The 19,183-nt window shown below is 32.8% G+C and overlaps 2 protein-coding genes across 3 annotated transcripts in view; one reads left to right on the top strand and one right to left on the bottom strand.

Annotated features, from left to right (window-relative positions):
* Positions 1-19,183, top strand: part of LOC126829532 (uncharacterized) — a 108,965-nt gene that overhangs the window by 19,562 nt on the left and 70,220 nt on the right. For both annotated transcript variants that reach the window (XM_050559469.2, XM_050559461.1), the window contains one exon: positions 9,804-10,060. The gene's annotated coding sequence lies outside the window, so the exon portion shown is untranslated. The remainder of the gene's footprint in view (positions 1-9,803; positions 10,061-19,183) is intronic.
* LOC126829540 (coatomer subunit delta) overlaps positions 1-19,183 on the bottom strand; it is a 63,247-nt gene that overhangs the window by 28,690 nt on the left and 15,374 nt on the right. The gene's annotated exons all lie outside the window — the stretch shown is intronic.

The raw sequence follows: 19,183 nt of genomic DNA, 5'->3' as shown, positions 1-19,183 counted from the left end.
CTTCATTTCCGTGTATTATTCATTTAATTCCCACTGTCATTGGTTGATCTCTGAACGACACTTTCCTTGTCAGCATGGCCCCACAGACACTATCCCATAGTTACCAGTGAAGTGGTTTAAGTACAAAAAGTACAACTAGGCTAACTCATGTTAAAATTATGAATATACCAGCGAATAACCTGGCGCTGCCCAAGTAGTGCCCCTAACTCCGAAGCCTCAGGATAGCCCTAGTGTAGCCTCCAGTCCAGAAAAGACAGACAGACAGACCAGCGACAGTCACAAATATTAGTATTTATTTCTTTTCAGATTTGATATATACAGCAAACTTTTAGTCAATGTTTAAGGATAAGAAAACTAGTCACTTTGTGTGGCGTGAAAGGAAGCATTTCTGTGTCAGATTTCTAAAATGAAGCTGATTGGATGCATTATATGATGACAGTGACTGCATTGTAGTAGTCTCTTGCATCTTAAATAAGGTCTGATAACAAGATGTTAGCTGCCAAACAAAGCCATGCATAAAAAACATGGGTGGCATGCAAATTGGTTGTTAATTTAACTAAGAACGACAGTATCTTCAGTACGATTATTTATGATTTTTTCTCAATATTCAGATGGCTAGAAACTGGTACAACAGAAATTGTTTGTTATATAAACTGTCCATAAAATTGAGAAGTGGTATCATACTTTCCCAAACATACACTTTCTTCACAATTTGTAGATTAATTTTATCAGTAAAAGCATTGGAAGAATTGGTTGATAATATGTAGCTCTACTCTTTTAAACTGAAGGTAAAGATAAACCATGCAAAGTGGTACTTGATATAAAACAGTGGCCTGTGTTTCTTTCTTACCTGGTAGAATTAGGTAACTGGATGAGTTCTTGTAGAGAGGATTTACAACATGGTACGGTAATTGAGACAATATGGGGTAATAATATCTACATCTGTATTCAACAACCTTCATAAAAACAACTAACGAGATGTTACGAAAGATTGTATTTGCTCTGGAAACATTGAACTTATTTATACACAAATCACAATCTTGCTGACAAATAAAACAATGTACAACATATTTTAGCGTTATGTTAGAAGTTTGCACTGTTATCCACCGCAATAACATGTTCTGTGGAATTCAGGAAGCACTACAAAGTGGTAACACAAGTTAATCATAATATGACTTTTGGATCATTTTCAGTAGAACTATGTGGCTAATTGTCTTATGAAGGAAACATATTTGACTTATCAATGCAATACCAAATATTAAACATACATGCAAGTAAATCTGCCTATTGCAGGTCTTTCTTTAGACATGAAATGTTATATAAACTATTAATTAGACATTTATTAACAAAAGAAGACTATAATCAACTCTCGATGGCATAAGATACCCAAGATTTTAACTAGATTAGAACGGTTTGCCATTTAAAAATTTAGTTATAAATTGGAAAGCGAGGCTAAGTCCCAAATATACAAGTGCCCAGGTTACCACAATGCACACATCTTGTCAAAACAACATACAGTGATAATTTGGCTGTGACACATTAAGCATGTTGGCTACTTCTCGCTTTGTAGAACCCATTTGAAGCATGGCAATAGCATGTAGACGTTCATCATGTTGAAGATGTCTCATTGCAAATTAAACGCAACACACTAAAGCAAAGATACACTAAACAGTAAATCTTATTCAAGAACCGATAGGAAAGCAAACATGGATAGTATAAACAAGCACGTGGCAGTTTTCATCAACCCTTCCTTGAAGTGTCAAATTTGACAATGACACCACCATCCCCACCTGTATGGGGCTATTGCGTGTCGCACATGCAGCTCAGTGGTTCTGTTGGGGCGATAAGTTCTTCATCTGTGAACATACTCTCAAAGCATGTCAAGTGTCCATGACTGTTTATCATATCACAACCTGCATAAGTATTTGCTTTTCAATATCCCCTACTTTTTTTGAAGAGTATATTATAGTGAGAACTGCCAACTCTTTATCCAATCTTCCATAATGTATCTTTAATATAAGCCTACTATTGGATCTATTGAACAGAAGTGATGATTTGTTTACAGTAAAATAATTGAAGCACTATCATTTTTCCATTGTTAAAAATTGGAGGTGGGGGTTGGGGATGGATATTTCAGCATTTGTGTTGAATGTCCAGTATTGACAGGACACATATTACCTCTGCGTCGAAGAAAGATAGTTTAAAGCAAAGGTAGTGGGGGTGGGGGGGGGGGGTACATGAACATCTCCACAATTGTATGAAGTGAATAGTAGGGCTAATTGGCACATTAATTCTTTCATTGAAATAATGTTTCTTGATAGTGACATGGTTGTTGATTGCATTGTCACTATATGAAATTTCTCAATCACATAATGATTTTTAAAACTTTTTAATTGTCATGAAAAATTATGTTTATCTCAAAATTGCAATACATGGTATCATTTTTATTATAGTTTATATTAAAGAAAATATTTGATTTGAACATTATCACTATGGTAGCAAATATTCTGAATTGTTTGCAGGTTTTATAATTAATTAGGTTTTGTCAAAACTAATTAGTTGAATTACATCAAACATTCCAAGTCTAAGGTAATGAGCAATTAAAAGCAGAAACCATTTGCTGCTTCAGTGACAATTACTTTAATATATAAACAGGAAGTATTGCTTAATGAGTTCAGATACATCTGCCAGAAAGATAAATATAGTTTGTTTTAAACTGGAGTTTTTTTGGGTTTTTTTAAAAAAAAAAAACCCAAAAATACACCGATACAGATATATGCTAATTAGGGCTGTCAAATAGATATGTTCGAATACAGGTCTTCTGTTATAGATATCACAAATCAAAATTTGGTGTTTTGATATTTTCACTCTATTTTCAAAGAGACTGTTCGATCTTTGTATTAATATAACTTTTAATTGTAAGGAAATTTACTTTATTTCAATTGTTTTAAGGATTTTTGTAAAATACTCATGATTTTTTCACACTTGTTTACTATATAGAATTAAAAATTATTAGTTTGGTATTTTGTGCATGTCCACAAATATATGCAAAATTGTTCCTGTGAATGGCTAATAACAGCCTATTGCTAATATCAGAACTACATGAATTGGATCTTATTATAAAAAACTGTTTGGTGAATATGTAAATGTTGGAAACATTGACTGACTTTTACTGGTACTCTAATATGATTTGTATTGATTTGTGAAGTTTCAGTAACTGGTACCAGCTTTTAATGCTATTTTGTTCTAGGACCATTACAGAAGTCTCAGTAGGAAAAACTTGTGGTGTAATAATATTTATTTCTCTGAATTATACATTATTACTGTATTTTATCCACTAAAGATTCAGTGGTGTGCACTAAGTTAGAACAGCTGCATAATAATCACTGATGACTAAGTATTCTTTATTCCATTGAGCATAACACATGAAGAATTTTTAGTGGTAAGAGAACAAAAATTATACAAAAATATTAATGCTACTTATCCTTCTATTCCATTCATATACTGATAGTAGAAAAAGCAGAATGGTTGCACAGTACGACACAGACAGAACAAACAGTACTAGAATACAAAACAGACAGTAAAACCTAGATAAAAAGAAAAGAAAACATTAAATCAAAAGTAATTATATATATATGTCTTAAGGACTCAATATATTTCTGTTGAAAGTAGGATTTTCATGTTTTTACCAACCAACCATTTTGGAAAATGATTAATATTTGTAATTATATGATATTGTGGACAACCAATTGATTTCAAAACTAAAATATCACCCCATTTCTGACACCAACTCAGCAAAATCAATAGTGGGCTAATTACAAGCCATTTTATTCATAGAAAAGAGCAGATCTTTATACCATAGAAATCATGTCCAAGACATTTGATTCCTGATAATGTTGAAGTGTGCTTGGAATCAGTAACAAGGGTATTCTTGACTTCTGCTAATTCCAAGTTCTCTGATTCAACAGCAATAACTTTGAAGAGTTCCAACTGTTGGTAAATGAGCTGCAACCATTTGGATGGATCATAACTTTTTCATGATTTCATCTGATTGATTTACCGCCCATCTGGGGCCGTCCAAGATTGGTTGTTGGTGTTGCAGGTCAGACAGACAGTCGAAAATCTCAACAGAAGCGTGGTGTATCCCTGTTTAATCCGAAACTTCAAATAAACTGGAAATATTAAGAATTTGTATCATAATATTATTGCCAATATCTTAATGAATTGTTATTTTTATGATTTTCTTTATGATTCATCACTGTGAAATACCATCACGTCTATAATGAGACCAGATCCGATCCAACTTATTATCCGATGGTATCTAATGATATTTATTTGATTAAGATCATTTGTAAGATATATAATCTGATGAATCCCATTATCCCCTACTCTTGTGTGATACATGATTTACTTGTGATTGGAGCCGCAGTGACTCAGTGAATAAGATGCTGGCTGACTAACCCTGAGGTCTCAGGTTCGCACCTTGTGTTGACAGAGACAATTCCTCTAGATTTTCAGGCGTGGTTTCCCCTTGTCATTCAGTGGTAGAGAATCGAGGGCCTGACAAGGAACGGTGTCTGGTGCCCATAAAAGAACCCTTGACAGTTGGGATTTGAAATAAGAGTAGGCTGTAGTGCTGGTGTCCAGGCAAAATTTCCCCTTTGGCCGTCTTCATTAGCCCTGTCAGCTCAGATTAATATTATAATTGAAGATTTTTGGTAGGCTTGATGCATTTGGAGTCAGAATCAGCAGAATCAAAGACTCTGCCTGCTATTCTGATTTAAACTAGAGTTTTGCATGAGTCATATTGATATTCTTAAGCTGATGCTTATCTGTATGTAGGATCTGAATAAATTGGCATGTTATTAAAAGATACAATCAGTTATTGACAGCTTTGGTGCACTGTGTTTAGGTTATAACCTATCGAGTGTTGATGTGGGTATTAATTTGCTTGTCTTCTCTCTGTATGAGATCGGTACCACCAGTTGCTTTTAGATTTTACCGGGAATGTTTTGTCACAGCTACATATTTTAAGGCCCGAAGATATCCTCAAGAATTTTTACGTCAATTTCACATAATAAACTCTTTTGTCAGTGTGCCGGAATACCTTTCTGTGCATATTTGCAAGAAAGGAATCCTTTTTGTTTACCTTCATTTTTTTTTTACCATGGTTCAAAATGTAAACCATTTGCAAGAAATCAACACGAAGTGAGCCAGTAATGAATTAAGGAGGTAGACCGGATTCAGCCCGACTTAAATATTTATATTTTTATGTTTAAACCAATAATATTAAGCCTCTCTTTCCTCAGGCATAAATACCATGATTCATTGGGAGTTTAGATCAATAAAAGCCGGGGAGTTAATAGGTTAAACTTATTTTCTATTACCTAACCTAGCTTATACAGGGTCGTCTACAGCCTGAAACCCACAAACCGTGGCATTATTGTCAGTCATTACGCCACCTTAACACCCCTTACTATAGTGAATGGACCAGTCCTGTCAAAAGCCCAGAAGGGATAACAATATGAGAGGGAAAATAGTGGTCAATTAAAAGTGTAACTGCTCAGCCGGTTTATTAGCCAACTACATGCAGTCTGTAGAGTCGCATACACAAAGGTAGAGTTTATTTCAAGGATTTAGGTGCAGAGTATTTATCAATAGTGAAAGCTCACAAATATGTGTGATAAAAGGCAATTCTTTGGTCAGGATTAAAGGGGGAGACTGCTAGAGGAGTCCATATTTTGATTGGAAATTCTATATGCTGTGGTCATTTTGACTGGCTGGTGATTTTTGTGTACAAGGAATTTATCATATTTAAGAGGATTAATTGTAAACTCATAGGTTTGTAGACAAATTTATTTTACTCACCATTTCTGTTTGTTAGTAAAGAAGCAATTGATTTTAGTCCAAATCTATTAATATTTAATTGGACCAAACAAAATTGATGGTTGTATCCAATCATTTTAAGACACTTTTGCACATGTATTTACACTTACAGTAATAAAACATTTACCATATAATAGGTATAAATTTACCATAGATACATGGTATATCTATCACTGGTAAATATCTCTAACCACCATGAATTATCATGTTTATTATGGATCTGAAATGTCTACATGAATTAGTATATTGGTGTAAATTTATGTGTACACAGTATTTAACTGTAAATTATATAGACTTAACCGTGTGTGTTGATTACATTAGAGTTGATTATACATTAGCTCTCTGTGTAATTTATTTAAATAATCACTTTCCTGTATGCTACAACATTATGGTACTTGATTTTCAGGCTTTTGACGACATAATTTGGGTGACTGAACTTGTCCTTGAGGAATTTTTTTCTTAATTGAATGGGAAAATGACACATTTTTGTAACCAGATGGCAGAAACTTAAACAATAATATTGAAAAATAATGATTGGGATATTACCTTTGAATTTTCTAGTGTGCAGACTGTAACATTTGTCTTTATGTTTCTGGTGACATGTTTTACAATATGTAGGTCATTGACATTTTAATTAACTATTGGTAACACTTGTTTCATGGAGTTGAACATGTTCTATCCATTACAGTTTAAGACTACATGAAACACAGCAGGGACCATTGTGGATTCATTGATAATAATAGGACCTTCCTGTTTAATTTGGGTTCAATCTGTTCATTGTTTATCTAATACCTTACAAGATCCCTGCTGTTGTTGGTGTTAGTTCAATTATATGGTAACCCTGAAATAGACTGAATGGACGACTCGTACTAAAGTTACGTGGTCTGTCAACAGTTAGCTCAGCCAGAGAACAGTTAGCTAGTTGGCCAACATTTTCATACCTAAATCGAAAAATCTTAAAGATGGGTTCCCGCGTACAAACTGGGTGATTAAATGGTATATATGGACTAAAAACATATTCAAACTAATTAATTTGTCATAACTTTGCTTCAAATCCTTCTCAAACATTGTAATTGCGAAGGAATGTCCTGCTATAAAAATTTGATCAAACCAGGTCATGTTTACATCATGTGACTTACCTCTCTTGGAAGTCAGAGGAGAATTCATTGCATACATAAGACGATGTTGTCTTTAATCGCTTAATATTTATTACAAATATCGAATCCTAATTAAATTCTCGGATTATCCACTACCCGCGTCATTTTTATCTCAGAAAGTGTTGTACGTCTAACTCTTCATAAAGTTATCAACTTGTACATCAAGCGCTCAATGTTCGCGTGTGATCTTTGACATCACGCGTGCAGAAATTCCTAATCGTCGGGCTGTTGATTAGGGGAACCCTTACATTTTTGTCCTCTGTACGCTACATGAGTGTTTTTCGGGGAATCCAGTATTTTTCTAGTAAGATTGGATATCTCTACTTTCCATATATACCAAAATTACCATACTTTTGTTGGAAATAACCACCCGATAAATACTTTTCTGGGAACCAATCTTTAAGTAAATTTCAATAATTTTTAGAAATATTTATTCCACTTCCATATAATAAAATTGGAAGGGTTTATTTAGTGTTTGAATGTATAACAGATGTGAAACGGACCAGAACCATATTCCAAATTAGTATACAGTACTAATATTAATTATTTGGATATGGCTGCTATTCTCCAAGTAGATAGTTGTCTGTGTGCTTCAAATAATTATTGAATAATTGGAATAATTGCAGAAAGATATAAATCCAAAATTCTTGATTTCACAAAACAAAGACACATATTAGATCCCAATTGATAATCAAGTACCAATATTTGAAATGAGAACCAATTCTGTCAAGACAGTAATTAGTGGGATTCACAACAATGAGAGGTTTCTATCAAGCAAATTAAATGATAGAACATTGAAAAAGGTACATTTACAATATAATCATGTTGTAACATTTTACCGATGAGCTAGTTGAAATTTACTGACTGGGATTTAATTCAGTGTTCCAAATTACTATTGTTGTTTTCATTTTAGCACTAGTTCATTTAGACTGTCCAAATGATTAAAAAGTCTTGGGAAAGGGTGTGATTGCCGAAGTTTAAATCTTAGATAACTTTTTGTTGCGCATGGTGGGTGTCATAATTCACTGACCTTTATTGTGAATTAAAGGTGTGGAAATCTTTGTGGTCAACTGCATTACAAATTTAGTGTGAGGAATCTGACCTTTTAACACCACATAGTATACATAGTTGAATAACTTGATACATATATATATATATAATAACAACAGGTAATCAGATTATCAGATTAGTTGATAAAAAAATCACTGACCTTATTAATTGTAACAAATTTCTAACAATGGTACAAAGGAAATAATATAAAAAAGACATAATTGGCATTTAAAAAGATTTTTTGTTGAACTTATATGAAATCTGTTAAATGGCTGGTGGTTGGGTAGCTGACTAGCTTTATATGGATCAGATCTGGGTTTGGATCTATACTTCTATAAATGGTATGTCAAAAGATATAGGGTCATCTGCCTATCCTATTCAAGGTTCTTTCTTGTTTTCTCACACAACTAAAGAGCTCTGCATGCATGCGACTGAAACAAAATAATATGTTGGTTCCAAAATATTATCTCCTGTTTAGGACATTAAAACATATTTCTCCCAAGTTTATTATATAGGTGATGTACTTTAACTAAACAAATTTATTCCTGCTCAGATTTTAGCTACAGGTGACCTGTTTTGTCAATATAAGCACTGACAATGCATTCATACATCATGTCTTTACCTCTTCAAAATTTTGAATTGAATATTGTGAGTCTTTATTATACAGTGTGTAAATTGGCAAGAGTTTTCAATAAATTGTGCCACAAACAAGTCTTGGCTTATATGTATATCAGTACATACACTCATTAATTATTCACTGATCAAATTAACATGTCCCTGTGTTTGTAATTAACAAGTTACTAGTCATTAACATATGAATTATAATCATCTCAACTGGACTTATAATTTAGGATTCTCACTTTATATAGGTATTCATTTGGAAGTTTATTATAAGCCCTTGCTTTGATATATTATTTTTTGTGAATTATATGTAAACTATGTGCAATAAGTAGAGTGTGGCAGTTATCATGCACAAGACAGTGTATGCTTAATTATTTTGGAATACAGGATATTAGAAAACTCACAAAGTTAACTGTATGTTGATTATAATGGATATAATACTGTGTATTATTTGGATTTAATGTGGTTGTATTGTATTCAATTGTATAAATTTTAAAATTTGAGTGAAGAAATGCGGTTTTAATAGGGGTAGTTATTTGTAGCTGGAATAGAAGATATCTGTGAATCTAACTGAAATATTCACGAACAGAAGATAAATCTATAAAAAACTGTTGTACCTTTTTAAGATTTCTGTCGTCGCTGGCTCATTTATGAGTTGTCATTTACGTTTGAGACAAATAACTAATAAGAAAATTGGGTCTTTTCAAAATTAATTTATCTGGAAAAAGTTCAAAATCCGTTTTAGTTCTTTAAAATGAATATCTCTCTGTTTGTTTTTGACACAGAAAAATTGACAGCTGCATTTGATACATGTTCAATCTCTGTCTGATACTTGATGAATTGAAGCTTGTAACCATTGTTTTGGAAAGTAGAAAGAGATTGCCTTGGCATGGGTAAATTGTATTAATGTATGCCAATCGCTTATCCGATTATCTAACCCATAAAAGTGAATTAATATCAGATCTAGAAATAAATCAATAACTTCTGCACAATAAACTGCAGAAAGCTATTAACATTTCTTTTGTTTGTTACCACAGAGTATCTCAGCTTTCAACCCATTTAATTTTCATCCTCTTATTTTTATTCCAGAATCACAAATCAGAAGTTGGATTATTGAGATGTGTAAATGGTTACCCATGTTGACGTCAATGCCAAATATCGGATAAAAGATCAGGGATATATCTTCAAAATCTAAAACCGGATATATGTAGTAGTAGACAAAGTACGACTAAAGACTGAGGATAGTGATTATTAGGCGCCTGGTGCCAGACGGGGAAATACAGATTCAAACTGTGATTAAACCCATGTGAGGAAATAAATTAGGAGCACATGTCCTTTAGAAAGAGGTTGGTATTAAAATTACTATATAATGAACAAAAGAAAAATACTTCAAACATATGTTCTCTGAATAAAAAATACTATGCTAAATTGCAGATGCACAATGGATGTTTTTCAAAAACATTTAATCTCTTACAATTAGTAATCTAAACTAAAACAGATTCTGAGTCTAAATGCCAATCAAAGATAATTGGAAATGTGTTTTTAATTTTCTACAACACAACTTAACTTTTGAAATTTGATATCAATCCACGCGTGTACTTTTAGAAATTCCATGGCTCAATTATGATTCCATCTTAAATTTGTCTTAAAACAGTAAAAGTCATTACAGTGTTTGATTCTCATGTTTAAAGTTTTGTTAGATTTGGGAGTACAGTGTGTAATATGCCAGATCTACCTATAGGCTTCTCCCGTTGAATCCTAGTTCCGCCGGCCAAGGTGTATAATATTTTTGACACATATGAGCCTTCTTACGTGCACTGTAGTCTTAAACATCTGTTGTCATATTCGACATTGTTCAATTGTGTTTAAAACAACACACTTTCATCTTCCTCTTGTCATGAGGGTGGGGGATTGGGAGGAGTCTCATAACTGGAATAGACTATGTAGGCCTCACTTCATCTATCAATTGTTTCTCCTGTTTCAATCATATTCCTATTGAAATACATTGTCTGTTCAGGATCCGTTTTGTTCTTGTCAAATCTTCTTTAATCCAATATATTACAATGTGAGGATATAATTGTAATGTGGTGTTTTCTGTGATGAAAGACAGCTGAAAGGAACAGAAGATTGATATTTGATTTACTGAACCAAATCTATAATTTAACCGTCCATAGAGCTTACTAAAATAGGATTTTGCTGGTTTTCAATTACGTTTTATGATCACTATTTTTTTTTTCGAGCCGTTTGTATTTCTTTAATGCTATTTTCTAGTTTTGATGTTGATACATTCATGTTAATACAGATTGATAGCACATCTTAACCAAATAAAAAATAGCAAATTACCATTGAGTGGAAAGAATTGCAAGATTTGGAATTTTTTTGATTCTCAATTTCATTCAGTTTCAAATTTTACGAAATTTTGACAGATTCATTTCCAATTTTTACAAACTTTTAACAGATTCATTTCCAAATTTTACAGATTTTGTTGAATTCAAAATGTAGTATTGTTTTGTGAAATGCCAAATTGACAACAGATTGAAACATTGTGTACAGTATTTATGTTTTGGATTCAGTATTATTTAAGGTCATGTAGAGATAAATGCTATGTGACTTGCGTCTGATCCAGGATATTAAGTCTGGAGAATGCTTCGTGAACTCTGGGACCAGATGTTACGATTGTTTACTTCTAATTCTTGTCATTACATCTTCACGTCTGGAAAGAGGATTGTACAGCCCAATCTGTTGCAATACTTTCACAGAAGAAGTCAGAATAAAGATTGAGGAGGGTTGAGGATTTAAGAAGATAATTTGAAACAATGACTGGACAAATGAAGAAGAAGTAAAGAGATGTCATGTGTGGACATTGGTTGTTTATGTTCATTCTCTCACTGACCATCTGTCAATATACAGCTGTTTTAACAGCCCATAAACAATGTTGACAAAACCAAATAACAGACATTCTTTCACAAGTTTCCATGTAAAGTTCCATTTGTCTATTTTATTTCCTAAATTGTCTCTGCATACATCATAGTAAAAATTTAAATTCCCTTCTTCATTAGCCTGGATGGTGGAGAAAAACCCCAATGCCATTTTATTCATTCATTCAAATTCAATACCCAGCAATATGGGATGATAATCAAATTATAGATTTTGTATTCTAATAATGGTTGGCAGTCTTTAGGGTGGAACAAAAAGTAAGAAGAACCCTTGATAGTTTTAAATCGAGACAGAGTAGGCAAAGAGTTGGTTGCTGTATGGGCAAAATTCTCCTTCCTTGTGCTGATCAAATAACTTTAGAATATAGTTTACTATATGTTAGTTTCAAAATGACAAGAGTTTTGTGTCGACTATACTTTAAGTAGAAAAAAGTCGTGTTGGCACATTGATGCAGTAGAAGTTGGATGCCCGAATAGACACATCATCCATCGAACATCCTATGTGTGGGTACATGAATAGACTTTGCTTACCCAGTATAGAGAAATAGGTGAATTTGAGGAGCTTGAATAATGTGATTAGTTTGCTTGAAGAATCTTACTGTCACATCAAAGCATATTGCCCTGACCATGTTTGCTTCTCATTTCAGACGTAATTGATTATTAAGTCTGGTATTCAACCATCTTAATCTTTCATCTTCTGCTGGGATTGTCAGAAATGGGTTTGAATCGCCATTTTAAGTGTCATGGCAGAGTTTACAAACAAAAGAACAACTGTTTTGGTCAGCCTTGAGAACTTGTTTGACTAGTTCATACTAATTAGACGCATTTGCTTTTTTCGGTAGTCTGAATAAACAAATCCTGCGAAACAGCACATATCACCTGTTTACTACAGTGTGATTTTACCGGTCTAATGGCGGCTTCCATATACCGTCTGTAAACTAAGTGACATACTACCAGTTTCTTCACTACTCCTGTCTATTTAACCCAATGTCACATAATCTGTTATAATTAATGTTTCTGCTCACTCCATCTTATATTAGCCTGCCATCTATGTACGCATCATGCACCTTTTTGAATGCTCCATGTTTTTATTTCCGGAAAAATAATGAGCCGCCTGCTTAAATCTATTTTATTGTCGGAAATTGACAAGTAATACCAGTAATACGAATGACCAACAAAATTTTTTCATACATTAGGAAATGAAGAATTTGTTGTACATTGGGGAGCTGATAACTTCCCAACAGTTATGCCTTGCATTAAAATGCTCTCTGATCTGAAAAGTTATCGTGTACCTTCCATTTTCTGGGGGGATCACGTGGCTTAGTGGGTAAGACGCTAGCTCGCTAGCCTGGAGGTCGGGTGTTCGATCCCTGCATTGGCCGAGAAAGTTCATCCAGATTTTCCGGCGTGGTTCTCCCTTGTCAGTGATGCAGGACGGAGGGGCTGACAAGGAAAGCTGTCTAGTCGTTCGGATGGGACGAAAAACCGAGGTCCTGTGTACACATTGGCGTGCACGTAAAAGATCCCTTGGCAGTTGGAATTCGATATAAGAGTAGGCCGTTGTGCCGCTGTCCTGGCAAAATTTCCCTCATAGCACACTGTATGGCGTATGCCCGTCTTCATTAGCCCAGGTTAGGAGCAGAACAGTAGGACGTTAAACTCCATTTCATTTCCATTTTCTGGAAAAATTCCATAAAATTTTTGGTTTAAAAGATTTTATGTCTGCTTTATTTTTGTCAGTATAATATCACCACAGCCATTTGCATTGTTTAGGTTATCTACAGAAGAAAATAAAATGCTCAATTCCCATTTAATTAAACACTTGAGATGCATTAAATGCCAAAGCTGGAGCCAAGCAGACTTGTAAAAATTCTAATTTATGTTCAGGTTCTTATTAATAGTAAAGTAAATGACAAGGATGGTCTCTGCTATCTTAGGAATTTTTTGAAGAAACGTTATGGTAAAAAGATATTTAATTGTTGTGCTTTAATCTGTGTATTCTAAGATAAAAATTGTTCAAGGAAAAAGATAAAACTTTTAAAAAGTGATTACTTAAAAACAGTTTCCTTCCATAAAGCAAGTTGATATACATGTATGGTAAAAAAAGAATTAGGATTTATTACATTAAATTATAGAAACATAAGAAATCATATAAAGTACAAAAGAAAGTCTTTGGAGTTATTTCTTTCAAGTGTATATGCCAGGGGGGGGGGGAGGGGCAGAGAGGGGGAAGGGGGGAGTGGTCTAACGTGTGCGCTTTAGATCACATGGGCTGGTTCCGATCCCTAGCTTGCATGTCTCAAGGAAAAGGGTCGCCCGCCAGATCTCGTGTATTTTCTCTGGGTCCTCTGATTTTCTCTCATTGCTAAAGACCACTACATGCAAGCGAATTATTGAACTAAATTGTACCATATTTTGGTCCCAAAAATACCTAGTTTGTGTCAGTTGGACCTTAAATCCCATTTGTCTTTCTATAAACCAATATTAATTCTGTCCATTGAGAGGTTTCTAAGCCAATAATGCTGCATGTAATAGTTAAATACAATAATAGGACATTTATTTATTGCAATTTAAGAAACAAAAGAAATACCAGAATTAATATTGTATAACTTTATAAATGAAATTCATCATCTGTCATAATAATGATAGAATTGCTAAAGGTGTTGATTGATATGATTACGACTAATAAATCATTTGTTACATTTGACAGGTGACATTTAATATGATCAGGTTTTATAGAAAACTAATCACACAAAGTTTGCATTAAATTTGTAGGTATACAGTATAATATTAGTAGGTACTAATCACGTAATAAAATATAGTCAAATGAAATTAACTAATTTCTGCATGACTGGTTCTTTAGAACTAAGTTAATATACATGGGATTTTAAAGTCAACTCTTGAATTGTATAGGTTTGCCTTAAATGTATTGTGTAATGATGGCTTATTGGTAAAAAAATATTTGATCATGAAGAAGCAACCTGAAATGATTGTACCATTGCCAACTAGGTCAGCTAATGTGTAAGTTGACTTTTTACTGTTGCTACATGTATGTGAAAGGATTCCTATTCAAGAAAGTAAAATATTTTAAGAATGCAGCCTTTTCATTGGCTAAAATTTGAGCTATGATTTTAGTGCTTAGTCAGTGAACCATCAGTATTTTTAAAGGGAAATTATGGGAGATTAGATAAATAGTTGAAAGTTTTCGCTGTTAAAAAATAGATAAAGTAAAGAGAATATGCTGAAAATTTCCGTCAAATTTCTCCACTCTGAACCAAGATATAAGCGATTGAATTTTAGGCCTAGTTTCGATCCTCATTACTAAAGTCGGTACAATAAAAACTAAAGTCTTGATTATCCATTTAGGAATTAAATTATCCATCACAAAATGTATTCAAATCCAGTAAATATCGCAGGCTAGCGATGACATCGAGAGTTGATTATGTTCTGGATAAGTTAATTAATGTTTAATTAATAATTTAGATAACATTTCAGGCCGAAAGAAAGACCTGCAATACGCATATTTAGCTCTTGCATAATGTATGTTTAAACTAATTAAGTTTTCATGAATAGAGATTTATCACCGGCGTGTTTGGGGGCTATTCTGGTTCGAATATGCACCCAGGTGATACATATGTACATATGTAATATTTCATACATATGGATGAGCTAGGATTGGGGGTGTATAGCTCATTACTGGAGAAGTATTCTGGTGAAGGCGGTCGTACTGTTCATTAAAAGTCCAATTCCAAATTCATTTCAATATTACTTTATATACAGTTTTAAAAATACATTATTTACAAATTATATACAAGGCATTCGATCTCCTTGTCTGTGTGTCTCTAATTTCATCTGCCCTCTTGTCTTTCGTTCGTTCGTTTCTGGAGTTTTACGTCCACTTCCACCTAAGGTGATATTGTAGACAAGTCCTCTTGTCTGTGTGTAGAGGTCTTTTAAAGTAACTAATTTGTATACAGACAAAGGACAATGATTTCAACAAATCAAATTAAAGATAAAAATATTGTAACACATCAAATGAAAAGAAGTTAAATAAATATATAAATTTCATTGGTTGAAAGTTTCATAGTGAAATATAATTTATAGGATCTAATAAGCTTTAAGCCATAAAGAATTAAAAAGCATTGACACTTGATTGGCATTGATCAGACTGCATTGTTAACTGTATAAATCTTTGCTCAAGGTTTCTCTTAATAAGCCCACTGGCATCCAAAGATTATAAAACAGTCAAAGCCAATCATGCTTTTAGGCAATTACTTTTTATAGACTTTAAATCAAAATATTAACACTAAAAGTAAAGAAAAACCAAATGATAACCTTACTATTAGCTATATTGTCTATATACTTTAAGAAATAAATTCTGTATATCCTTAAAATAAAATTTGAAAAAGAAGTAGAATTTAGTATCACTATTCGGTGATAGATTTGTGGGAACTCACCTGAGACAACTCTAGCCATCAACTTTCTTCAGAAACAATCATAATCTAGACAATTCCCATGGATCATGGTGTCTGCTCAGTTTAAATTTATCTTGAAACATCAGCTGTAGATCATCTATATTAGTTGTGACTGAACAAAGTGACAAGAAAACAATAATAATACTCTTCATTCGACATTTATTCGTGGAAATATATGTGAAAAATAGCAGTGTCCCAGACATGTGAAAACTCCAATTCAGCCATTAAATCAATGTCCACCAAACCCATATACTAGTTTACTGGAGAGTTGTAGATAAATTATGAGTTTCAATATTATCAGTAGGTTTAAAGTCGTAGCAAAAGTTTTCACATTTATATCTGGGCTGGTTACATTAGTTGGCTAATTTTACAAGATTTTATTGTATCAAAACATCCATTGAGCGCATAGAGCATACTTTAAGTGTGGAATTGGCTATACAAATGTTCCTATTATTATTGAGGACAGCATACAATATGAACATGTACATCAAGATATAGCAATATGACAAATAATATATATATTTACAAACAAGACAAATGATAATTTAATCTAGGTTACACATTTACTAACAGGACAAACAGTGTGATAATAATCTCAGAATACACATTTACCTCACATGTACATGTATGTGTCGTTATAAATCTTTAAAATTAAAAGAATGTCTCCGACACTGTAACTGTTAAAGCGACAAAATGTGAGGATCTTGGAAACAACTAATCCATCAAAATGTATGATTGAATGACAAAAATCCAAGTAGGAGCAGCAACACTCATTTCCTCTCATTTAATCGTATTTTTACACACCTAAAATTTTGAAAGTATTGCAATTGATCTGGATTAAGAACACTTCATTTACAGGGTCCTCATTTTTTTAGACTAGAAATTTGTTCGGAGATGCAAACAAAATGGTGATAATAATGATCTTTTTGTTTGTGTTCTTCAATGGCAGTGAGACAGGTATTTCTGTAATTTAGATTTACAATCTGCAGGTTAGAATATCTCGCCTTGAATGAGATAGGATAGTAATATTAAAGTATATCCGACTATCATAAATTAGGTGTAGACACTAAGGGCCATAAACTTAAAGGGGCAAAGAACACTTAAACATAGATTATCCCTCCTTAGCATTTGGGAATATGGCCCTCAAGTTTTAGTGTGATTTTCTTTAGAATGGCTTGTTAAGGCTGAATTCCACTTTGATTTTAGTTTCTTTATCAACTAGGATCTCTACAAGGTCTTTAAGCTATTTATTTTGCACTTTCAAGTGGATCATATTATCATAACTTTCTTAAGTTTTTTACATACTAATTTAAAATCTATTAATTTAACTGTACCAGGTATAAGGTAGTAATTAGTCAATATTTTATAAATGAAGCTGTTCATTTTCCCAGATAATTGAAGTATTTCATAAATGAGTGCATCCAGATGTAATTACCATAAGAATTACACATACATGTATTCTGGTTTTATAAAATGATTGGGTAAAATCTATGGGGATATTACAATGTATGTACAGGTAATATGAAATAATTTGATAGATAATAACTTTACTGTGCAAACACTTCGGTCTTCTCTTTACTGTCTTTATGCATAGGACACAATTATTGGAATACAATTTCTGTTTATTACCAAACTATCATTTATTATTCCAAAGAATTGTGTCCTGTTTTTCATTTCAGTTTAATGACATTGAAAGCATTCAATGATAAATTATATCATTCTTTGATTGAGAAATAATAGAGAACCCTGGTTAAAACATCGTCAGAAATAAGTAACTTGTATTACATATTATTGAACCATGTTTTAAAATGTATTTTATGGTCTTCAGTCCTGCATTTTCTGTTTAGAATATCTTAATCTACTGTATGCAGTCAACTGACAAATCCACTTCTTCATAATCTCATGCAATGACTGTTCAGAATCATGGTTGTTATGGTGAAGTTCAAATAGATATTTCATCAAGAATAGATCTGTATCAAATGTTGAATGCGTTAGAACATTTGGGTTTTATTTTCTTTTTAAATATTTGTCAGTGAAATTGGTAAATGTTTATTTTAGATGAGCAGGGTTCGAAAAATCCTGTTTAACGATATAAATTAAACTTCAAAATAACGCAGAATGATGAACTGTGAACTATTTTTATCATGTGAACATCCTTCTATACATCCTTTCAATTTTACTGGGTAGTAGTTTTTAATGATCTAATGTTGCCTTTCTTGTTAGAAGGAAGTTCTTAAAATAAAAAAGACCTTTATTTCTTTGTGATGAGTTGATGTAGGAAGCATGATGAGATATACAGCTGTTTGTAGTTTTACTACATTTTAATCACAAATTTACAAGTATTTCTTTCCAGTATTTTTATCGTGTGATTAAGATGCAGCGGAAATCTGACCGACTTAGATCATAGGGAAGCTTTTACATTGGCTAATTTTTATGACAATTAAAAGGTGCAGATACTTTACACATTTTACATTTTAATCACAAATTTCTTCACAGCATTTTTATCGAGTGATAAAGATGCAGCGGAAATCTGACCGATTTAAATTCTGAAGATGAAAAACCATGACTAATTTTTATATTTTAATCACAAATTTGATATTTTTCTTCAAAGCATTTTTATTGTGTGATTAAGATGCAGCGGAAATCTGACTGAATTAGATCATGAAGATGACAATTGAACGATGAATATAGTTTACACATTCTCATGCAATTTGATCATTCTTCAACATTAGTCATTAGAGAAAAAGATTACTAACTGCATCTAGGTTATTGATCAATTTAAAGAGATTATTTGATAGTACGTACAATTGTTGGATATTTTGATCAAAGAGAATTATAAATCATACAAACACCCTGAAATGATTCATTAACTGAATTTGATAAAACGTGACACCTACATTTTGTCATATCTTCAAAGGCAAGAAAATCACCTAATTTCACACAACAATGAAACATAAGTAACAACAATCCTAGCCCAGGGGGTGTGGGGAGGGGTATGACAAGAGAAGTCAAGTAGCCACGTACTCTCACCTGGGGATTAAACCACTGGCCACAAATC

This window comes from Patella vulgata, chromosome 8 (genome assembly GCF_932274485.2).
Source record: "Patella vulgata chromosome 8, xgPatVulg1.2, whole genome shotgun sequence".
In the NCBI taxonomy this organism is placed as follows: Eukaryota; Metazoa; Mollusca; class Gastropoda; family Patellidae; genus Patella; species Patella vulgata.
The sequence above is the reverse complement of the archived record's forward strand: the minus strand, read 5'-3'. Positions and strand labels throughout refer to the sequence as shown.